We start from the raw sequence: 8,366 nt of genomic DNA, 5'->3' as shown, positions 1-8,366 counted from the left end.
GATTGGGAAGTATTTCCCACACAGGAAAACAGTTATAGGACCTCAGACATAATCTCAGGGTTCAGTGACATTAGGGCTTCAGAGAGGCAGCTTTCAGAAGGGTTTTCCAAGGGGATCTGCTTCCTGGGCAGGCAGTTTCCCTCTGGCTATGGAGAGCTCATCCCTTGGGCAATCCATTTTGAGGACTGCTGCATTTCCAGGAAACATGCATGTTATTCACCACATATTCATTAACTTCATATATATTCAAAAAGGAGTCAGGGTAGGATTTGGCATTAAAGTGGCTGACAGACTTCTCACTTGCGTGTTACAAAACTTCCCCCAGCCCTTTGTTCCCCCAGAGTGCTTTGGGAAGGATCCCCACTTATCTCCTTACTAGCCATGAGTAATAAACTATTCTTTGCTTTAAATCCGCTTGACTCTTAGGTGTTCTTAAGGAGAGTACAAGCAGCAAACCCATCACGTTCAGTAACAATACTCGATTGTATCTGGCTCCCTGAGCAGAATACAAAACCCATTGCTATCAAGTTGATTCCGACTCACAGCAACCTTATAAGACAGAATAGAACTGTCCCATAGAGTTTCCAAAGAGTGACTGGTGTATTCAATTTAAAAAAAACAAACAAACAAAAAAAAACCTGGACTAGGTGAAGGGAACACCCGGGGAGAGGACTATGTTCTCCTAAGGATACAGCCAGCATCCTTTTTCCAGTGAGTGCCCCAGAGACAGGGACCTTCCTCCCCCACCCCTTCACCTTTACATACAAATGCACCTCCCACATGCAAATCTCATTTAGGCATCTGGGTGAAAACACAGCACACATTTACTTTAATTCAGGTTACTCTTCACCTTGTAGAACATTCTCTGGGCATCAGGGATCTCATCCACAATAACATGAAACTTTTGCTGGTCTTCTTCTTCCTGGTGGCAGCTCCCAGAGGTGATTCAGGGATTCAGACATGAAGGTATGGGGATGGTGCATCTGAGCACATGATTCACTGTAGTTGTCTTTGTTCCCAGGTGTTCTGTCCCAGGTGCAGCTGCAGGAGTGGGGCCCAGGATTAGCAAAGCCCTCACAGACTCTGTTGCTCACCTGTACTTTCTCTGGACTCTCTTTAATCAGCTGTACTGTGAGCTGGGGACAACAGACTCTGGGAAAGGGACTGGAGTGGATTAGTGAAATAAGGACTTCTGGAACTCAACTCTGGCATCCCAATTCAGAATCACCATCACACGGAGACCTCCGAGATCCAAGTTTACTTAAAACTGAGCTCTGTGAGTTCTGAGGACATGACCATGTATTACTGTGCAAAAAATGCTATGAGAGAAAGTCAGTGTGAGCCGCCCAGACACAAACCTCCTTGCAGGGGGCCAGCAGGGGGGCTGGTTTGTAGGAAGCTCTCAGGATCACTAAGGTTAGTGGCACATCTTGTCAGCAGATGCAGGGGAAGGAAGTCATGGAAACATTCCTTCTCAGAAGTTGTGGTTTCCTCAACTTTTCAGCACCTCTCTAGAGACACCCATGCACATCGATTCTAGGGAATCTCCATGACTCTGCATATGACTTCCTGATACAGAAAGGAAAAGTAGTTTTGCCTATTTTTCCCTTCTGTGTCAGGACAGGCTCAAAACTAATATGTCTCGATGAGACTTCTGTTTGCAAATTAGGGTATTAATTAGTGTTATTGGTTGCCAGATTTAGAAATTTTTAATGCAGAACATAGTTCTAACTTTGAATCTCAGTCCTGTGTCCCATCTTCAAACAGATCTTCAATATTCTCATTTTGATGTTGTTGTTGTTAGGTGCCTTTGAGTCAGTTTTAACTCATAGCAATCCTATGTACAGCAGAAGGAAACACTGCCTGGCCTTACAACATCCTCACAAACTTTTATGCTTGAGCCCATTGTTACAGCCACTGCATCAATCCATCTCATTGAGAATCTTCCTCTTTTTCACTAACCCTCCACTTTACCAAACATGATGTTCTTCTCCATGGACTGGTCCCTCCTGATAAAATATCCAAAGTACGTGTCTGAGTCTTCTAGTGCTGCTCTAACAGAAATACCACTAGTGGATGGTTTTAACAGAGAGAAGTTTATTTCCTTACAATAAAGTAAGCTAAAATTCCAAATTCAAGGCGTCAGCTCCAGGGGAAGTCTTTTCACTCTCTGTCGGTCTTCTCATCAATGTTTCCCCTGGGCTAGGAGCTTCTCAACGGAGCAACCCCGGGTCCAAAGGACAAGCTCTGCTCCTGGCACTGTTTTCTTGATGGTATGAGGTCCCCCACTCTCTGCTTGCTTCCCTTTCCTTTTATATCTTACAAGAGATAAAAGATGATGCAGGCGACAACCCAGGGAAACTCTGTTTACATTGGATGAGGGATGTGACCTGGGTTAGGGTGGTGTTACAATCCCACCCTAATCCTTTTTAATGTAAAATTACAATCACAAAATGGAGGACAACTACACAACACTGGGAATCATGGCCTAGCCAAATTGATAAACACATTTTTGGGGGACACAATTCAATCCATGACAGTACGTGAGAGTTTCGCCCTCCTTGCTTCTAAGTGGCATTCTGGTTCTAATTCTTTCAAGGCAGATTTGTTCCTTCTTCTGGAAGTCCATGGTATATTTAGTATTCTTTACCAACACCATAATTCAAAAGCATCAATTTTTCTTTGGTCTTCTTTATTCATTGTCCAGCTTTCACATACTTATGAGAAGATAAAATACTACGACTTGCTTAAGATGCACCTTATTCCTCAAAGTGGCATCCTTACTTTTGAATACTCTAAAGAGGTCTTTTGTAGCAGATTTGCCCAACGTAATATGTCATCTGATTTCTTGACTGCTGCTTCCATTGGCATTTATTGTGGTTTGAAATAAAATGAATCCTTGACAACTTCATTTTTTTCTAAATTTATCATGATGTTATCATCCAATTGTGAGGATTTTTGTTTTTATTTACATTGAGGTGCAATCCATAGTGAAGGCTGTAGTCTTTGATGTTCATCAGTAAGTGCGTCAAGTCCTCTTCATTTTCAGCAAGCAAGGTTGCGTTATCTTCATATCACAGGTTTTTAATGCATCTTCCTCCAATCCTGAAGCCACCTTCTTCTACACATAGTCCAGCTTCTGGGATCATTTGGTCAGCATACAGACTGAATAAGTACGTTGAAATGATGCAAAACTGATGCACAGCTTTCTTTAAACCATTCAGTATCCCCTTGTCCTTTTGGAATGATTGCCTATTGGTATATGTACAGGTTGCTGATGAGCACAATTAAGTGTTCTGGACTTATCACTCATTTTGATGAGTGCTCCTCAATCTAGGTTCACCCAATGTTTTTAACTTAGAATGACCTGAGTAATATTGTACATGTCGATATTAACATCCATATATTACATGGATGAAGTTACTCCCAGGGACATCTGGTAATGCTTGGAGTTAATTTTAGTATTCACAGCTGACAGTAGTAGGTAGAGTGAATGGATGCTTCTAAAAAAATACAATGTCCAAGACAGTTCTCCACAACAATTATGTGGCCAAAATGACAATAGAGCTGAGGATGAGGAACACTAGTATAAAGCTTTAAAACTGGCCAACATAATAGAAATGTACACCTATAGAAAATATATGATGATGTATGTAAATTACACTTTGGTAAACATGGACCAAATGATACTATACTAGGACCCATAAAATTTTACAAATATGTAGATATTTGGTCAATATATATGTAGTTACACCAGTACCTTCATTTCTAAATGTTGTAGCCCGAAATCTAGTTAGAGCAGGACTATAGTTTATTTATATTTTCTTCTTTTTTTTATTTTTCCATCTGAAAATTATTTTTTTAAACATGGACAAGTGCTCTTCTCAGTTTCATAAAATGGGAAAAGTGTTAATACAACTAGTAAAGTAATGAAAATTATAAAGTTGAAGAGAATCTGCCTGTTTACTTATTAAATTTATTAATGAATTAAATATTTTTTTGTTATTGGTAAGTGCCTACTAGTTGGTTTTCAACTCGTAACAGCCCCTTGTGAACAGAGCAAAATTGACCCATAGGGTTTTCTAGGATGTAATCATTATGAGAGTAGATCAACATGTCATTCTCCCTCAGAGTTGCTGAGTGGGATCAAACTGGGAACATTTTGGTTAGCAGCTGAGTGCTAAACCTTGTGCCACCAAGAGTCCTTTAAATTTATTAGTAAAACACTGATACTTAGGATTAAAAAAAAGTGTGCAAAGATGTCACTTTGAGGACAAAGATGTGTCCGACCCTTATTTTCAATTGCCTCATATGCATGTGAAAACTGGACAATGAATAAGGAAGACCAAAAAAGAATTGATGCCTTTCAATTATGATGTTGGTGAAACATATTGAATATACCATGGGCTTCCAGAAGAACGAACAAATCTGTCTTGGAAGTACAACCAGAATGCTCCTTGGAAGCAAGGATGGCAAGATTTAGTCTCACGTATTTTGGACATGTTATCAGGACCAGTCCTTGCAGAAGGATATCATACTTGGTGTCATGGATTGAATTATGTCCCTACAAAAATGTGTGTATCAATTTGGCTGGGCCATGATTCCTAGTATTGTGTGGTTGTCTTCCATTTTGTGATTGTAATTTTATGTTAAAGAGGATTAGGGTGGGATTGTAACACCACCCTTATTAAGGTCACATCCTTGATCCAATGTAAAAAGAGTTTCCCTGAGGTGTCGGCTGAACTACTTTTTATCTTACAAGAGATGAAAGGAAACGGAAGCAAGCAGAGAGTGGGGAATCTCATACCACGAAGAAAGCAGTGCCAGGAGCACAGCACATCCTTTGGATGTGAGGTTCCTGTGCAGAGAAGCTCCCAGGCCAAGGGAAGATTGATGACGTGGACTTTCCTCCAGAGGTGACAGACAAAGCATTCCCTTGGAGCTGATGCCCTGAATTTGAACTTATAACCTACTGGACTGTGAGAGAATAAACTTCTCTTTGTTAAAGCCATCACTTGTAGTATTTCTGTCATAACAGCACTAGATGACTAAGACACTTGGAAAAGCAGAGGGTCAGCAAAAGAGAGAAAGACCCTCTAGGAGATGGATCGATGCAGTGGTACAACAATGGGTTCAAACATAGCCACACTTGTGAGACTGGCACAGGACTGGGTGGTGTTTCCTTCTGTTGTACATAAGATGGCTATTAGTCCAAAGCTACTGGATGACACCTAACAACAACAACAACATACTTATTTATATACTTGTATTTATATATATTTATACTTATATATATATTTGTTTGTGTTTATATAATAAACACACTAAGGAAGGAGTGTTGAAGTATCTAAATATAATGAGATTTTGTTTTTTTCAGTTTCATTAATTAAGACGGTTATACTTTTCATGAGCTGACAACTTTATTTTTATTTAATGTCCTTCTTATCCTAATGGAGCCCTGATGGTACAGTGTTTAAGAGCTACAGGAAGCTATGGCTGCTAACCAAAAAGTCAGCAGTTCAAATCCACCAGCTGCTCCTTGGAAACCTTATGGGGCAGTTCTACTACAGAATCAACTCTATAGCAACAAGTTTGGTTTCAGTTTTGTCTTATCCCTAATAATTGTCCTTTATTTGAAAGTGCAGTCTGAAAATAATATTGCTGCTCAAGCTTTCTTTTGGTCCATATTTTGATGGTATATTCTTATCCATACTTTACTTTTATCCTGTCTACATGCATATATTTAAAGTGATTTTCTTGTAAACAACATATTGCTGGTTTTGATTTTTTTATCCAACATGTCAATCACTGTTCTTTTTTTTAAAGCAAAAAGAAAGTTTTATTTGACATATATTCAAAAAGGTAAAAGTGGAAAATGGACAACCATGCTGCCAGAGCCATGTCTGCCCAAGTCTAAGGAAATATCACAGAACAGACAAAAATTGGAAAACGGACAAGCATGCTGCTACAGCCATATCTGCCCAAGTCCAATGAATATTACAGAACAGGTAAGAGTGGGAAGGCAGACAAGCATGCCACCACAGCCATGTGTGTCTAAGTCTAAGGAAATATTACAGTGCAATCAGTATATATTAGCATTACAAAATGGGCAAAACCATTGAAAGCTTCACCTTTTCACAGATTGACTAGAAATTGTGATCCTACATTTTGAATTGTCTTTCTTAACAATTGTTGGTACAGGTTTCAGTAACGACAGTCAGGAGGGTCTTCATTGTTCCAATAAGTTTTCTATTCACTAAATGTTAATAGAAAAAGATAAGAGTGGAAACTCTTTTGTATTCTGTTTGAATGGTTTATGAGAAAGTTTCCTTAAAAGATATTATCTTAGCTATTGTCTTTATACTGTCTTTATACATCAGGGCCCAGTCGATGTGTCCTTGCGAGCCCTTGTGAACCTTTGTGGGCCCAGCTCCAGCAGGGCCACATTCTCTATGCTCAAGGAGAGGGAATAAATTATTCCAAAATTATTTTCTAGATCATTCCCTAATTTCAATCAGAGATTGGAGATAAGACATCAATGATCAATACTTGGACTTAGTCGAGCTCCTAAATGGTGGCCATTGCAAGCTCTTTAAACTCACGGTGCTGGTTTCCCACTAGATACCGTCTGGTTCTTCACGAAGATGTTAAGTAAGAATAAGGTTCAATAGTATTGCTGAAGTGAGCAGACTCAATGACTCAATGTACATCAATATTTTAGCCCGAGGCCTTCTTTACCTTTGAAGTATATAAGACAGAAGATAAATTTTATTATGTCTAATACTATCAGGATACAGACTAAGAATATATTATCCCTTAAGTAGTGATCTAGTCCATGATTTAGGCCTTATTCCTGATGGTAACCAACCAAATAAATCTGGTGTTTGTAAGAGTGTAACAATGTGTAACCAAGTAGCTTGCTCTCCAATTCTATGTATATCTTGTTTTACTTCTCCTGTGTTATTTATCCAAATGCAACAAGAGGTATTTGCTACAGCACAGACTACCCTATCTTGGGGTAACAAAAATAAAAAAAAATCTAAAGCTATTCTGTTATCTATGTCACCTTGACTTATGAGATCAGAGATCACTGTTGTGCTTCCGTATCATTAGCAACTTTGTCTGCTTTGACCCATAGTGATTGATAAATTTCTTAAAGATTTTTCCAATTCAACTATACCATAAGTACGAATTAAAACTACCAACCATACCCTGAGTGTAGGACCAATGAGTTTTCTTCTAACTCTCATTTTACAACATGTAACAATTTTAACATTACTTTTCCAATATTTACTAGTATCATTAAGACGAATATCTAAAGGCAATCCTAAAGTTCCCAAAGTGCATTGCCCACACATTCATCAGTAATTTAAACAAGCAACTGCCCACGTAAATTCTCGACCAGTTGGAAAGGGATCATCTAAATTATTATAGTTGGATTCACCACACAAAAACATATATCCATAAGGAGCACTAAAATTTTGTCTAAAGGAAATAGAAAATATAGAAAAATTTATATGTGAAAACAAAGTTTCCATTATATAATTCATGATTAGTAAGATAATACAAGATAGACCTTTCCTGTAGGGGACTTCAGTTAGTCTGTTTAAAACATACTAAGTGTTCTTCCCAAGGGCAAGCTGTCTCTACTTGGTTTACTTATTAACACTCATAGGTCACTTTCACAGAAGCTGAAGTAGAGCCTAAGACAAAATGAAGTCTGAGCCATGAGGTTGATCTTCTGAGAATATGGTTTCTTTAAGATACATAATTTTCTGCATAGTAAGAGGATAAGAGTTTGATTACAAATATTAGACAGGTATTTCATATAATATTGTCTTGAAGGTTGATTAAAACAATTACTGATTTACCCTAACTTTAGCTCAGCCTGACCTTCGAATTAAGTTTCCTAAAACAGACTGAATTCTTAAAAAAAATGTACAATGCCCAGAGCAAAATGGTCTTACTAGTTTATCTGGACTATAGTTTGAATCAAAAGTGTTGGCTTCAGGAACCAGGTTCCCACCCCCCCAAATTTGAAGTTCCAAAGGACACTCAAAGAAGACGGCCTGTGTGGGTTGCCCCAAAGTCCACGAAAGCCAGAAATCTGGATTCCAGGAGAATCATATACAACTCTCTCATCATTCTTTCCTTTGGATCATGATTTTGCTATAGAATCTTTGATCAAAACTGCTCAACACACCTATGTTCATGGCAGCATTGTTCACAACAGCAAAATGATGGAAACATCGTAGGTGCCCATCAACAGATGAATAGATAAACAAACTATGGTACATACACACAATGGAGTACTATGCAACGAGAAAGAACAACAATGAATCTGTGAACCATCTCATAACATGGAT

At 38.5% G+C, this 8,366-nt stretch overlaps 1 pseudogene; it reads left to right on the top strand.

Moving 5' to 3' along the window:
- The first annotated feature begins 895 nt into the window (after positions 1-895).
- The window catches only part of LOC105756348 (immunoglobulin heavy variable 4-59-like), a 38,355-nt pseudogene continuing 30,884 nt past the window's right edge, over positions 896-8,366 (top strand).

This window comes from Trichechus manatus, unplaced genomic scaffold (assembly GCF_000243295.1).
Source record: "Trichechus manatus latirostris isolate Lorelei unplaced genomic scaffold, TriManLat1.0 scaffold00053, whole genome shotgun sequence".
NCBI classification, from domain to species: domain Eukaryota; kingdom Metazoa; phylum Chordata; class Mammalia; order Sirenia; family Trichechidae; genus Trichechus; species Trichechus manatus.
Note: the sequence above shows the minus strand (reverse complement) of the source record. Positions and strands in the feature narration are given on the sequence as shown.